At 46.8% G+C, this 16,475-nt stretch overlaps 1 protein-coding gene across 2 annotated transcripts in view; it reads right to left on the bottom strand.

Annotated features, from left to right (window-relative positions):
• LOC134563846 (rho GTPase-activating protein 20-like) overlaps positions 1–12,847 on the bottom strand; it is a 30,882-nt gene extending 18,035 nt beyond the window's left edge. The window contains exon 1 of one of the 2 annotated variants that reach the window (XM_063422195.1): positions 12,693–12,847. The gene's annotated coding sequence lies outside the window, so the exon portion shown is untranslated. The remainder of the gene's footprint in view (positions 1–12,692) is intronic. The other variant, XM_063422196.1, reaches the window with a different exon arrangement.
• Positions 12,848–16,475: the final 3,628 nt, after the last annotated feature.

Genomic DNA, 16,475 nt, shown 5'->3' with positions numbered 1-16,475 from the left:
GGAGCTCAGCACAGCTGCATGTCTGTCTCTAGGGGTTTGTGTGAGAAAATAAAAGTTGTTGGAAGTGAATTAATGCTGTTCAGAAAGGAAATCCATGGCAGAGGCTGGAGTGGAGTCCAGCTGCCAGGGAAGGGACATCCTCCTCATCTCCCTTTTAGTTTAAAAGACACCTTTTGACTCTGCATCCAAGGACCTGGGAATCCTTGAGCTAGAGCTAGGGCTAGAGCTTGCTACAGCACAGGCTCCTGACTCCATGCCTGATAGGTCCAGAGACCTCCAAAGCACAGATGACCTTGTGAAAAAGAATGTATGATTACATAACTCAAAGCTGGAGCGTGTCTGTAGTGTGATTTAATAAATCAGTTTCCTAATACATGAATATTCAGGTTTGCAGTACCAGTAGTACTCCCTGAGTAGGTTCCCTGGGTACATGCAGATATGCAGACAGAGGCAGATGGACGGCAATTTCTCCCTCATACCCTGCTATGACATTGCCAAGCAAAAATCTGTCTTTGGAAGTTTCACAAGGAGAACTGAATAAAAATAACATCAGCTCAGAAATGCATGTTTTTAAAATAGGAAATCTCTACTAAAACAGAACATCTGGCTTCTGTAAGTGCCTTAATAGGATAAGATGTTCCTACAAACATAATGCAGCAAAGCATCAGTCATGCACTATCTCAAGGTGGGAAGTGAGGATGGGTGTGGATGCCCAGGGGCAAACACCAGCAGCTGCCAGCTGCAGAGGTCACTGATGCAGACAGGGTGAGGTGATGCACTTCTGTGCCAGGGGCATTGCAGATTGCAGCAGTGTCTTCAATGGCGTTGTAATAAACCCCTGCTCATGATAGTATCTTCTGTGCCAAAGAATCCCACAGCACACAATACCTTGCTGTAGGGAAGGCAATCATTTCGGCCTCTCCAAAACCACTATCTTCTGAGGTACAAGTGGTACTAAAGACATACATGAAGGAATTTTAATGTAGGAGGACTACACTACACTACATTTATCTCAGAATAAATTTTAGGGAGTCAGTACTGGTGGATTTCTTCCTCTGACCACTGGGAAGGCTTTCAGACTGTTTCTGAATGGTGGCAGGAATGCCTTCCAAGCAGCCTTGTCTGAGGACCTGTGCTACAGCACCACCTCCAGCAGGCACTGGGCTACCCTAGTCTAACAAAGATAAAACTGTGAGTTTCCAGTGAAATGCTGTGTCTACAGGACACAAGATACTCGCCATACTTGATCTTTCCAAAAAAAATGCTGAGCTCATCAGCTGTCCAGAGGTCCAGCTGCCTGACTCCAAACAGACTCTAGGCAAACAAAAAAACTGCTTTCCAAGACCTCAGCCAAAGTCTCTTTGATCCTAGCCAGTCACGTTCCTTTGGCAGGACATCACTGAGATTACGGAATCCCCTTACTGTAGGTAAGGCAATCATTTTGGCCACTCTAAAACGATCATCTGACTGAAGGAATTCAACACAGCCAATTGCCACAATTTCAGGGTTAACATACTTAATTTGCATATTTAACAGAGGAAAAATAAATTGTTCTGCCTTTGTTTTCAGTAGTCATACAAAGTAAAACAGTTGTTGTGTGCTTCCTCTCTGCTTGGAAGAACCTAGCTGTGTACCTCCTTTTAAACAATTTGAATGTGTATAGGTCATCTCATGTAAGTAATATTTTCTTAAGAGACTGCTGGACCAGGACAGAGTCTCCTAACACCTCGAGTGTTCTCACAGTGGCATACAAATGCACTCTGAATCCAGTATGTTTCTAAGCTCTACAGTTTTATGGTTTTCTTGCAAAAATCCTCCTCCTATCTCACTACACAGCATTACAAGTCCTCTGTCTGATGCTGGAGCCCCCTCACCCTCCTGCCCAAAGGCTGGGCTGGAGCAGAACTGGCTGGGCTCCGAGGGGGTGGCTGGTGGCTCCCAGCCAGGCTCATCTGGCTGCCAGCACCACTGGGCAGCCCTTGCCCTCTAGCATTTCTTGTAGATGAAGAGGGGACCTTGTTGTGCTCAAGCCCATTGGAGCCAGGGAGTGCTTTTCCTGGAGGTCAGCTCTGCTCTCATTCACTGGGCATGGAATCAGAGAACTGCTGAAGGACATGGCGTGATCTCTGTGCTGTTTTGGTGCCATGGAAACAGATACTCATTTGCCCAACATACTCTGGAAGTGCTTGAACACTTCTAACACTCTGGACCATGTTTGTGCATTACTCATCTCTGAGCTGCCGATTTTAGTAGTGTGTTTCTTGGCACTGAGGAGGTTGTGAGTCTGATGCCCTTCATTCCAAATCCATGTATGGTCTATGCTATCGGCTCAGCTGGCCAGCAGCAGTGGGGTTTTTTTTCCCCCACTGACCTCTGCACTTGAATGTTATTCTCCAGATAGTTAAGGTAGGATGGAGCTGAAAAATAGTGACATCTGCTTAGCACAGGGTGGATTTTCCTTCTGACAATAGCTGGTCAAATTTTGCAATGCCTGTGGCGCTGGAATGACACTGTTTGATTTAGCTGCCATTTAGAAATGAAAAAAAAAAGTTTAACAGGGCTATTTTCCGGCAAAACATAAATTGAAATATTTGTTACAAAAACACTGATACACTGTTTCTTTGAAACCACCCTGTGCTTTCTTCAACCCCTGCGTTTCAGGATGGGGTTGCAGCACCCAGCTCACACTTCCAAGGGAAATTTTTCTGCTTCCAATACTCTTAGCTGCCAGGTTCTATTACATCTTTTATGTGGAGCATTAAGCTGTCAGTGTCATTCTCCCCTCGTGAGACAAACAGTCCACTTCCCAGCTGCAAAGATGATGAAAGGTTATCATCTACTCCTCAAAACCAACAAAAAAACCCACACCCCAATTTTTATAATTGTGGACTCAAGAGTCCATTTCATGCTGACATTCATATCTGTCAGGGAGGCTTATGTTGCTAATGACACGGTCAGAGAGAGTAAAACATGGGCCACAATGTCTTTGATTATTTGGAGCATCTCAGATTGTTCAGAGCCTGCACCATCAACATTGTTCTTATTCTTGCATACATGTTGTGAAATGCTATCTTCCTATAAATATTCTCCTCACAGTATCAGCATGTAGTGTCAGAGCAGATAGCAGATCACTGCTCTTAATCAGCAGAGCACAGTTGTCAGTGGTCTACTGGAATAGGGCAAAAGTTACTGTACAAGTGTAGCACATGGCCACTTAGTTCTCAGGCAACATAAAAAAAAATACTTAAGAACCCAGTTAAGAGTAGAGAAACAATTCATCACTTGGACTTGGATCCATCCATGTGAAAACAACTGCTGCTGTTCTATCCAATAATGAGTTTACATTAGCTGAGGAAAGTCTCTTAATGAGATAATGTGGGACACTGCTGCCTCCTGCTCTGTTCATGTGAGAGCTGGATGCTCCCACCATGTACCTACGTCAGACTGCTGTTGCATTTCTAGTTAGAAAATGCCATTAGAGAAGGTTAACAAAACAGAAGGGGAAATTGTTCAATGCATAAAAGGGAACCAGGCATTTGGTTACATGAATGGAAAAACCCTGGGCTTGCCATTGTATGTGGATTTACACTTAAAATGAGTTTAGGGAAAAGTGCACTCACACAGCTGCTGTCTCCTTCACCCCTGCTCCTAGACTTCATCTGCCACTCAGCAAACTGTACAGTTTGAATGTGACCCCTCAAGCTGGAACAGTTTCAGCAGGGGCTCCAGCAGCTGTTGTCTTGCAGCCATTCCCCCTCCCTTCAAATGGGAATTCCATCACAGGGCACCCACTGGGAGTCAGGCCAGCTGTCTGCCCTGAGCCTCATCAGGGTGCTGTGCCAGTCTGCCAGCTTGGTGTTGGCTGAGACTGCCTTGAAAATCTTCACTCCTTCCTACATCGTGCCATCAGCTCCTTGGAAGAAATGTGTTTTCTTCTCAGCCTTGGTTTCCTGCCCAGCTCAGAATAAGATTAAAAATGCTCCACTTCTTCTCCAAGTGTCTCTTAAAGGTGAATGTTTGGAGTTCCAGGACCAAAACAAAAGCCTGGTCTGTGATTTGTTTTCTACACTGGTTTCCCTCTCTTTGCACAGTTCTCAGCCAGGGGAAGAAGATTGGATCATCTCATTTACAAGGACTGGCTGAGGGAGCTGGGCTTGTTCAGCCCTGAGAAGAGACAGCTGAGAGATGACCTCGTCAATGTCTATTAGTACCTGATAGGTACTGATAAGGGAGGGTGTCAGAGGCTGGAGCCAGGCTCTGCTCGGTGGTGCTGAGCAGAAGGACAAGAGGCAATGGGCAGTAATTGGAAGACAAGGAAGTTCCATCTGAAGATGAGGAAGAACTTTACTGTGCAGGTTCTGTGCGCACTGGAACACATTGCCCAGAAAGGGTGTGGAATCTCTCTCTCTGAAGATATTCCAGAACTGTCTGCACACAACCCTGTGCACTGTGCTCTGGGATGGCCCTGCTTGAGCAGGGAGGATGGACCAGAAGCCTTACCCATTCTGTGAATCTGTGAAGATGCCATATATAGCAGAGATACACTCCCATGACCGTGGTCATGACTAGGCATTGCTAACCACCTTCCTCCCAGCTCACTGCCAGCCAGGCAGGCTAGCATGATATGGAGAAGGGAGAAGGCTCCAAAATGAAGCAGGCCCAGCAAAAAACTTGCTCTGTATGAACCATGGTTTGATGTGGACTCAGAGCTAAGAAACTTGGGTGTAAATATTTATCTGAGCCATTTTATACAACTTCATCTTCCTGTCATATTTCACTAACTGCTTCCCTCTCCCTTACTGCTAGTACACAACTCCAAACAAATGAAAACATTTCTTAAAATATGCAGAGCCTGGTGGCAGTAAATCAGTTTGCAAGGACACACTTTGAAATATTTCCTTTTCCTTCCAAGAAATGGAACCTTGCTGGTTTATTTTAAAGTGTCCCATGTAAGCAAGACTGGGAGAAACAATTCTTGTCTGCCAAGGGCCAAGTGGGTTTTCCACTTGGAGATGGAAAGGGATGTGGCTGGGGATTAACTTAATTCACACTAATCTGTTCCATGCCATATTTTTTCCCTCTTCCATGGATTTCTTGTGCCTTCCTTGGGGTCTGGAGCAATGCCAACAGTGCATGACAATGAGAGAGGATGTTCTGCAAAGCATGGAGGGGACTGTCACCACGCAGAGCACCAGTCTTCCTGACTGAGGCAGGTCTTTCTGAGCAGCTGATGTAATGGGGATATTCTTAAATGGCACTGGGCTGGAACCCAAATAAGGACACTTGGAACTTGTCATGCCTTGGGGCTGTGTTTCTGGCTACTAAACACAGCCTCGCCTTGTCCACCACCAGCAATGCCCATGCCTGGAGAACAGCACAAATCTCTGGTCCCAAGATACAGCACTGCTCAGGGTCCCAAAGCAGAGCAAAACTCTCAACTGTCACTCAAAGACAGGCACCTGAAAAGGGGCCCAAAAGCTTTAAGCAGGAAGCTTAAAAGCTTTCATCCATCAGCTGTGCCTCTGTAAAAGACGTGGTGCCCACCTGCAGCTCTGTGCTCCCTCACTGAGGTCCCAGAACTGGACAGAGAGGTGAAAACTGATGAATACAAGAATAAAAAAATACCCTTCTGTTTCCAAGCCTCAACCCTGATATAGTGTTGGTGGACAGAATCTCCAAAAATTATGGGCAACCTCTGCTGAGAACATCCTCAGGTGATCTTTTCTCTGCAAATCTTAAGTTTCAGCAAGAGAGGGGTGTTTATGTATTCTGGGATAACAAACAAACAAACAAACCCCAAAACAAACAAACAACCCCAAAAAAACACTTCATGAAAAATACTTACTGCTGGTGAGGATGATTCTTAGTCATCACCTGCAGTAGGAATAGGCCCTGGACATCCAAAGGATGCACTCAAAGTATTTTTTGCATCAATATCAATTTGAAAAACTTTGAACAACACAAATGCAAGTGTCTCCTCTGTCACTAGCACAGCACAGCAAATTGCTAATTGATGGAAATTGAAGAGATCAATAAATATTGATGTTGATTCAGAAATACTTCGGAATTTTAAACATTTGCCCTGGCAAGACATGAACAGCTGCTAGAGGAAGCATTTCCTTCCCTCTTCTAGTATTGGCATAGGAGATTGAAAGCAGTGAGAAATATAAAACCTTGTTTTGCAAAATTTCTTCACCTTTTCTTGGAGGTCCAGACAGTTTTGTCACAATTTTGATGTCCAGGGCCAAGTAAATTTGAAATATGTGTCAACAATGGATTAGACCAAACAGCTGGCCAAACCTGTTGGGATTTTCCTGAAGTGCTTCTTCCCATGGTGAAAACCCATCACAACAGATTGCCCCTACACATTTTGGTATCATTTTATATCAGGACTCTTTCCTCATTCCTTTTCTTCCTTTGAACCAATGCTGAAAGACACCCCAGGAACATCTCACGAGGAATTCTTGCCTCTATACCTCAGAAGAAAACCTCTACACAGCTCTACATGCAAATATGGTCTCTGGCCTTAAGCTGAGACATGCTCTGATGATGAGTATGATATCAGTAATTAAGAGGTGACTACAGATACTACTCACATGGGAAATCAGAGGGATCACACTTTTATAAAATCCTTTGGACCATTTAAATTAGGCTGGTACTGTGGGGTAGAAGTTTCTGTTGTGAAGTTTTATATACATAATAGTGGAAGGGAACTTGCTGGGTTTCACAGTATAAAAATTCATCAATGAAGCCAAAGTAAATTAAGAATCATGTTCTTTCTTTAAAAATGCAAATAAACAGTCCACTGAATTGAACTTTGGCAAAATAAAAAACTTGCAGAGCAGCCAAACCTGAGGAACAGAAAAATGTAACACATTCCTTAGTGTATTTAAAATAACTCTTTTTTCCCCCGCCTCTTGGTTCAAAACCCCTCCTCCTGCCATATTAAAAAATAAAAACTCATCGACAGCTGGGTCTGCTCAGCTGTAGAATTACTTCAGCCTTTCCATGCAGAGCTTCTGAGCATGAGTATGGTGATCCAGACCCTGCTAGGGCTCAGATTAACTCGCAGTGCTTGAAATGCCATGTCTGTGACAAAGGAAAATACAAACTGCACAAGGAAGAGAAAGTGCAAACCACAAGCAGTTTATGAGGAACAAATGCTCCAGTTCTCCCGAGCAGACAGTGCAGCTCCACGTAACACTTGTTCAAATCCTCCCCTCTCCCAGACACACACCCAGGGCAAGACCAATGTGCCAGTGGCCCACAACACCCCTGGGAGAGTGACCAGAGACTCACCACCCTCAGGAACTGCCTAGGACTTTGTCCAGGGATGGGAGGCTGGTTTCCAAGCTTCCCTCAGCCCTAATTCAAACTTGCCTGAATTGTGCTCCCCAGGGAAGGTCCCAAGTTCCCCTCACATGACCGATGCTGCTACAGGCAGAGGGGCAGTGATGACCCCAGTCCCTCCACCAGGACACTGCCAGCAGCCTTCAGTGCCTGTGAGCTTAAGCACTGAGTGAATGTTGCTTCATGTTGAGTGATGGTGCTTCTCATCTGTTTACAATGCTTAAATCATTTTATTTGCAGCTTGGCCAGAGAAGGGACTTTGAGAAGAGGCAGCTCTGTGCATCTGGATTTCATTAGAGTTGAACATTAATCCCTTTATGCCTTACAAGCATCCCGTTAGCATTATACAGACTCGGCGGTTGTTAAATGGCATTCGCAGAGCTGGCTGGCTGAAAAATGGGTTAATCAACAGCATCTCTGCTAGCACAGACACCATGAAAGGCATTTTCCTCCTTCTGCTGCTTGCTCATCTGCCTGTCAGCGTCAGCGTGGGCACACTCATGGTAGCATTTACTGTCAAACTACTTCTCAAATGCCAGGATAGGTTTGTGCTGAATTGCAGGATTTAATTACACAGAATTCTGGTGTTGATGGAAATGAAAAATAGACATCCTAGCCTCAAATGAGGATCCAAACATCATGAATTTCAGTGAAGCTGTGAGTTTGAAGTTACATGAACTGGGCAAACAAAAGTAGATTTTGGCTTTAACATTCTCACTTTTTTTGCCAGTTTTTGGAGTTGCAGGAAGGCATTAAGGGTTGAGCTGTGATAGAGGCCAAGAGAGAGACATTGCTCAGAAGCTGAGGAAAGGTCAAGAAAGAGAAGGCAGGAGGGAGCAGGGTTACGTGAGCTGAGCCCATGTGAAACAGAAGGTGCAAAGGAGAGGTTTGAAAACACAGCCTGAAGAGCTGCCAGTCGGCTGAAAAAGGGAAGCAGAGAGGCTGATCAGAGCTGATGAGGAGCTTGAAGATCAAATAGCCTGGAGGCCATGGGAGAATTTGCCAAGGTTAGCAAAGAAATGTGCACATTCTTTTACTAAAAAGAATGCTATGAAGCAATGCAAATCAGGCTATGTGGCCTTAAAGAACACATCCCATTCTTTGATGGCATGAGAGGTGGAAAAATACAAACAGTGGAATCGCTACTATGCACATAAAGTTCCTTACACAAGGCTGTTATAATTATTCCACAGGAGCAACTGCTGCAAGCCACTGCAGAAACTCAGATGAGCCAAGGAAAAGAAACAACAAAGCCAGAAAATCTTCTTCCCTTGAAGGCAGTAATAAAATGCCACTGTTCTGCAGGGGATGGAGGTGGTGAGAGTGGGTATATCATCCCCTGGCAACCAGAGTAAGGCTAAAGCAGAGTAATGACCCCTCATGCCCCATGCAAGGGCACAGGCTGGGGTTGTGGGGGTCAGATCTGTGTGACAGAGGGGCAGCACGGAGGCACAGAGGCATGGGGGTTCACCTGCCCCCAGCAGCACCTGAAGAGTAGCCATGGGGCTTTTTGGATATGTTCTCTGTGCCTCCATTTCCAGTACAGCCTGAAGGGGCAGGCAATGGAAAACTTCAGGAAACCTTCCATTTAAAGACAGTTATTCTATTCATGTATTATTCCCTGCTTTAATTTCTCAGAGTATTTCTTTTTCACTTTTGCCTTAACATCTACTGTGTGGAAACTGTATCGGCTGAAAGTAGGCGAAATACAGGACATACTGTGGGGTAGAGATGATCCAAAGGCCTTTTGTGCCCCATTTCCCATTACTTGGGCTTAATATGTTTATGCATAAACTAATACCTCCAGTCATGAGTATTTTCAGGGGCCTTTGGTAAACACTTTACAATTTGGCACAGTCTTTCTGATATTGAGGTGTTCAGAGCAATAAACAATGATCCAGCAAGATTTACAGAAGAGCTACATGGAATTTATATTTGCCATTACTTAGCTGTTAGTACCTACTAGTTTTACTAATTATCAGGAGGAATAGTTTCCTCAGGCTGAACAGTAGCTTCTTCATGAGCAATCCCTACACAAGGACATGTGCACGTACACATCTGCATACACACATAATACGTGCACAAAGCTCTTTGGATTATAAATTTCCCAATAAATGTAGCAGACAACTTCAAAACTAAACCAAAACAAGCCTTTAAATAGGAATTACAAAAAATAAGTTTTAAATCACAAAAACATCCTGTTTTTCTTCAGTTTCTCTCTCACATGCCACAAACTGGGCTCCACCCTAGCTGTTTTCCAAGGGGCTAACTATGGGTGCCTGGTTTTGGAAACTCTCATGTCCTTATCTGTCCTGCCATTTGCTCTGTGGGAACATGAGGAGAGCAGTACTGTGCACAAGCAATGAAGGGCTGATCCCTAGTATATGGGCACTGACCACCCATCCCTGTGCCAGTTCCTCTTCCCACAGCTCTAAGACCCCTCAGGAGGAAATGCAGAGAAAAGGAAGATAGAAGTGGGTTTTACTGGTCTTTAGCTTTGTTTTAAACCATGGTGACTGTCACACTTCTGGCCTCTGGATGAAGTGGAGAAGGTGCTGTTCAGGACTTTTTGTTTGCTCTGTTAGATGTCAGCACTCACAGTGCTGACACTGCCTTGAGGAGATGCCAGTCCCTCACCGGCAGCACACAGAGGGGTGGGGAGCTGCCAGGGCAGGTTTCCTGACTTAGCTGGGAAACCATCCATGTAGCCCAGTGTGCACCACTGCACCACACTTCAGCACGGCCCCTGGGTGACCTCTGCATGCCAGCTCCCAGTGTGACACAGTGGGGTGTCCCCTGAGCAGTGCTGCCAAGAGGCTGCTGAGGGGTTCATTTGAGACAGGTGCGCTGTGACACAGGTGTGACCGCACACAGGTGATGCAGGACACAGGTGAGCAACAGCCTGAGTGGCTGAGTGCTGCTGGGGGCATTCTCAGAGGTGTTTGTATTCAGATCTGCTGGGAGCTCTTTCTCCAGCAGGAGCTGAATGGTGTCACTGGCAAGAGTGGAGGAGTGAGTAGTATATGGATGGAGGCAAACAGAGCAAATACAGGAATCTGGGGTGTTTAGGAGTGTGCTGGTGTGACTGAGGGGTGGTGAGCCTGGGGCAGGCAGGAAGATGGAGAATGGTGTGCTAATGTAATGCTGTCCACGATGGACTAGGAAAGGATCCACAAGGGTCTCTGTATCAGAGCTGGAAATCAGAATCTTAGGCACTGCAAGCAGGAGAAGGTCTGAGATCCCTCATCACTGGTCATGAAGCATCCGCTACATCTTCAAGTTAATTAAGAGAAACCATATTCATGGTACATTCCTCATCATCTCCCACACCTGTGAAGTAAAACCAGTCTAACTACACAGGTGATTGAATCACGTCCCCTGGTTACAACCTAAAGGAGTTCCAGCCCCTGGAGCTAGCTCCTCTGCAAAGAGAAGGCCACTTCCCAAGTCTGGGGCCAGCCCAGTTAAACTATAGTTAAGGAAGGTGGAGCACCAAGAAGCATAAGGAATCACCTAGACCAGAGCCATGTCAAGTGATCTACATGTGGGTTCAGCCAAAACCTAAGGTGCAACAGCACTTACAGACAGGTAAAAAGAAAGGAACTGTGTCCAGTGCTGTTGCTTCAAAGATGAGAACCCAGAGACTACAGGGGAGACACACACTATCTTTATGTATCCATGCCTATCCAAAATCAGGCTGTACAACCATCCAAAGTGTGGTATGATGCTTGAGAGACCTGAGGCTACTGACTCTTGGAAAATATAAATCTTTTTAAACAGACAAACTCTTATTATTTTCCTTATGGAAGGAATCTATGTTAATTTTTAAGATCTCACTAGAGGGCGTTAAATAGATGGGCTATAACCAAGCTGTTGCCTGTACAGGCAGTGACATCTTGGAGAAAACTGGTCAGCTGCGGGCTCGGGGGTAGCTTTGAAAGGACTGTGCTTACCCAAACAGCCTCCTGAACACCTCTCTCTGGTTCACAGACTGAATACCGTACGTCTCTTTAGCTGTTCTCTGGAAAACAACAGTCCAGGGGCCCAGGGAAGTTCACCCAGGAAATGGGTGTGAGCCAGGTCTCAGCCAGGCATTGGCATCTGTGTCACGACCAGGTACATTCCCATTTGTATAGAACCCATCAAGTACCATTAATGAGCTGAAAGTCATGCTGGACAAACTGATGACCAGGTCCCTGCAGTGCCTGGTCCTGCTTTGTGCATCTGGGGAGCACAATCTATATAGAGCTCTGTGCTCCTGCAGAAGCAGGTGTTCATGGCCGCACTGCTCAGGCTGTGCAAGTGGGACCCTGGCTATGATGCTGAGGCAAAAGCACTCTGTTAAAGGTCCGCATTTTCCATTGTCTCCAGATAATGCGGAGTTACCACATCGCAGCAACACTCTAGGTGACACAAAGGCGTCAATAGGCAGGGGTCTGCTTAGGAAAACGAATGTTAAGGAAGGTTCTAAATATGGAAGACCATCAGAAGGTAAAGGGAAATCCAGCCACCTGTGTCCTAGGTAGGGCTCATAGGTAAGAACTGCAAGTGGCTCTAAAGAGCTGGAAGCAAAAGCTGCAATGAACCATCAGAAGGATTTCGCTGGCTGTGGGCACATTCCAGGCCCTGGCAATCATTACAAGTATTACAACTAGCTGCACATTTTTACTATTTTTTTTTAACAGAACTTGCTATTTATCCCAGTGGAAACTCCCTGCAAAGAAAATTGTTCCACTCAGCTACTGTTTGTGTTGGATGATTCATTTGAGAATTTCAAGCTGGCATTTTGAGAAATGCTTACAATTTTCCCTCTTATTTTCCATCATTTCAGGCTAACCTTATGCTAATACAGTATTTCGTTGTTTGTTCTGTTGAGTTGAAAGATCACCAAGGGCAGCTGCGGTTCCGTGAAGCCCGGGCAGCCCTGCCTGGCCGCAGCGGTGCCGCCAGCTGCCCTCAGCAGCTGCTGCCGGGGAGGCAAAGGGACGAGGCAGCGATGGCAGGGTACCGCTCCTGTCCCTCTATCCCGACACGGGCGCACAGAGCGCACCCCCGACGGCTCCCCCGGGTCAGCGGCGGGATGCAGCGGCGGCTCTGCGAACGCGCTTCACGGCAGCGGCGCTCCCAGAGCCCCGCCTGATTCCCGTCCCGACCGCCGGCACCACCCCGGCCCCGCACACCCCCGGACCCCGCGTCCGCCTCCCCCCGCCCGCCCGTCCAGCGCCTCCCGATCCGCCTCCGCGGAGCCTCCCGGCGCTGGAGGGCTCCTGCACCGACCCGCAGCGCAGCCACCCGGCGGTGGCGAGCCCGCCCCGGTCCCGTCCGCGGCGCTGCCCCGGTACCTGCCCGGCTCCGCGCGGAGCCCGCGGCGCAGCTCGGGGCGCGGCCGCGCTGTCATGCCCGCGGCAGGGGCGCGGCGGGGCCCATGGCCGGTGCCCGGTGGCTGCCGGCGGCGGCGGCCCCAGCGCTCGGTGCCGAAGCGGCGGAGGCGAGTGGGCGCGGGCAGGGGCGGGCCGGGGCCGGGCGGGGCCAGGCCGGGCGGGGCCGCGGCGCCCCCGCCCCGAGCACGGCCCCGACGGCCGCACGGCCGAGCCCCGGGGCCCCGCGGAGCACCTTCGGGCACGGGGAGGGGTTCTGAGGCCGCCCGCAGCAGCCTCTGCCCCAGCTTGCGGTGGCCGTGATGACCGCGGTGGGCGCTGCCCAGGAGCCCGGAGCTGACATGGAGAAAGAGCGACCCAGAAAGTGACGCTACGAGATCGATTTTCTGGGCAAAGGCGGTGGGAGAGCCAAGCAGGGACAGGAGCCGGGGCAGCTGGGCACTCTGTTCGCCACTCTAGGACTCTTAAGGCTCCTCTCGTGGGGATTTTTGCCATACCAGAGAGTGCAGAGTGGGGTGTAACAGCCCTCAGAGACTGGCCCGAGCTCCTGCTGCGCTCCATTTCTGGTGCTGCCTAGAGTGGGGTCTGCCCGGGGGCTGTCTGCGATGCTGGGGCTTCTAGCACCAGTTATCACAAAGAAGCAATAGGGGCCCGAGTGCATTCCCTTTCTGCCTCCTCGTCACCCCGCCAGGGTTTTAGTTGTTGTGTAGGAAGTTTCCTTTAGAAAGTTTTCTATCGGCACTGCAGGGAAATTTTCTGTCTATGGAGAAGTCTGTTTGTGTTGAGAAAGAAGCCTCTTGAGAGACTATTCCAAGGTAAACACATACCAAGGGCACACACTTTCACAGTTCAGTCACTTTAAGAAATATCTGTGCTACAAAACCCTCTCTGGAGATGTGCTGAAAGGGATGTATGACATGAGAAAAATGTACTCTAATCCACATTAAGCTATTTTGATCTCTTTCACGTCACAGCTTCAGTCCCGCAAACTACCTAAAGTGTTAAATAAATGGAAATCTTAGAAAACGAGAGTGCAGCACATCTCAGTCACACAGATTGTCCTGGAAGGTCAAAAGATTTTTTAAAAAATATGAAGAAATGTGAGGAATACTGTATTTGCCATCTGGTACTCAGTATCTCATCTTTGTTTTCTCTCTGCATGCGAGATTTGACAAGTTGTGAAATTTTGGAGATGACATCTCCTCTGTCTCTAAACAACCCTTACAAGTACTTTACTTTACAAGTACTTTACAACCCTTACTTATGTAAGATACATAAGAGACATTTTCGGAAAATTAAAGAGAGCCCCCTCCCCCCTATAAATGTACTTTGCCTTTAAAAAGACAAAATAAAGCAGCCAGTCCCCTCCTTCCCTTCCTCCTTCCCGCCTACTCCCCCGCTCCCCCCTCGCCTCCCCAGACACATTCATGGAGTATTCCAAACTATGCAGTCCCTCCCCATCCTCCCCATCAGCTCTCATTCTCCTGGGAAATACCTCAGGAGGCATTTCCTGTAAGCTAAAAGGTACCACTGGGACGGGCTAATTTAAGGCTGCAGTCAGGACTAGTGCCTCTTTTCATCCATATTTTTCCATGTCTAGTGTCCACAGTCTCAATATGGTTCTGCTTACTGCTGTGGCAACAATACAATAATTAAAACGGCACAGCCTTTTCCAAAGGATTCCCATGGATAAAATTTTTTGATCTTTTCCTTCCAAAGTACCTCTTTCCTAATCTATGAGCAGAAAAGGTTTTCTCTGCAGTTGTAAGTTCCTCTGAATTCTGAGTTTAACAACACTCATTATACTAAATAAAAATGTTTTAGAGTGTCTAAGCTTATTACATGCCCACTGGTAGCTGGGTGGATTTCAGCTGTGTTCCTTTATCTCTGCTGCATGGGCAAGGGGATTCAGGATATCTGTGTGCCATAGGTCAGAAAAATGTGTCAAGAACAATGGGAACGTTTCCCCTAAATTTTTGAGCAAACCTAAACAGAGAATAATCTTCCCTCCTCTTTGCCTCCTGCCCAAGAAACATCCATGAATGATCAGTTTCTGAGGAACAGTGAGTCTTCATAAAAGAAGAATCATAAATAGCCCACTGTGTTTTCAAAATAGTTTTTTTATGGTACCACTGCAGCCATGTAGGGAATCAGATATGGAGAAAGGAAATAGTTGTATTGGGCTGCAGTACAATGCTCAGGCACTCTTTCCGAGGAGCAGAATTAGTGCTGTGGAATTTAGAAAGGTCATCTCTGCTTGTGTTGGCTTTGCTTGTGACTTTGTTGCTCCACTCCATCATCTGTGTATCTTTCTGAATCACTGCAATGCTGGGTTTGTTTTTATTTCCTTTTTGAAATCTGAATACGCATCAAGCATGTTTTAAAGCTACAATTGCTCCAAGCCAGCTAAATTGGCTGCAAGCCTGGATATTATAGGGAGGAATTCAGTCTTGGAAATTTGACAACACCAGTGGTCTTTAGGTCCCTGGTGTTTTTCGAAGGGGCCCTGAATGTCACTGCTCCACTGAAACAGCCTTTTCTAACAGGTAAGCCCATTAGTAAACAGATCAAAACCAATTTGTTACAACTGTAGCTCTTAGAGTTAAAAAGTCTTATTAAAAAAAGAATGCAGCACCCTCCAAAAACTAAAACCCTAACAGTTTGGAATTTGTTTTCAAAAGGGCATTCAAAATAAATTCCTTGACAGCTGTTACTCCAAAACATTGGCTTTAGAGAAATGCAAACTGTGCATTATCCCATGAAAGGCATCATAGAGGGACCCAATTCCCCACCTTTGGCTCCATTTACATTAGAAAATGAAGAACAAGCCAAGGAATTCCGCTCCAATGCAATTGTTTCCTTTGCTGGTTACAGATTTGTTTCAGAACATAGTGCAAGCAGGAAAGGGCTTGGAAAACTCCGCTTGTTTATGGGACAGAGCTGGAAACTTTGCTGCTGTCAGATCTCCATGACGCTGTTGTGGGAGCAGCGATGAGGTCTCTGTCTGACAGAGCCACTCAGACAGACCAGGGCTGAATAGAAAGAAAAATATTATCAACCAGTAGGAATACCTTGTTTTATTTTTTGGAGTTATTGCTTGATAGTGAAGAGAAACTATTTGAAAGAGTCTACCAACACACAGGATCAACAAATAATTCCACCACGCTCCTGGGTTTGCTCGCCGTACTACAGTGCTGCAAACACATAGCATGACTCAGGGTTTGCCATGCTACTGACACTACTACCTGTGCATGTAATGCTCTGATGTCCAGTGGCCCTAATTAGATTAACAAATGTGGGAACTAATCAAGACATTTCAGCTCTTGTGCTGAGCACTGTCATGTAGGAAATTTTCCATGCTTCATCAAGTCTGTTCCTGCACTGTCAGTGAGCTGAAACCAGGGAGGACCTTGCTTTTCTAACCCTAACCCTGACCCTGACCCTGACCCTGACCCTGACCCTGACCCTGACCCTGACCCTGACCCTAACTCTAACCCTTCAAGCCCTAAGTCATGGGTTGCATCTGAGAGCTGGAGTTTGGGTTATCTGGGGCATGGGTCAGATCTGTAAAAAAAAATCTGTGTTCCTGTGCCATGACTTGGATGGTAACCTTTGATGTGTGAAGGTCAGCCATGACATCCTCCCTGCACTGTGTCATTTGACACAGTTGCCCAGGCTTAATCTTTTTCTCAAGCCAAAGGTTGAGCTGGCCCCTGCTATAGAAGTAATACATCCTATAGTCGTTGT

Source organism: Prinia subflava, chromosome Z (genome assembly GCF_021018805.1).
Source record: "Prinia subflava isolate CZ2003 ecotype Zambia chromosome Z, Cam_Psub_1.2, whole genome shotgun sequence".
NCBI lineage: Eukaryota > Metazoa > Chordata > Aves > Passeriformes > Cisticolidae > Prinia > Prinia subflava.
Note: the sequence above shows the minus strand (reverse complement) of the source record. Positions and strands in the feature narration are given on the sequence as shown.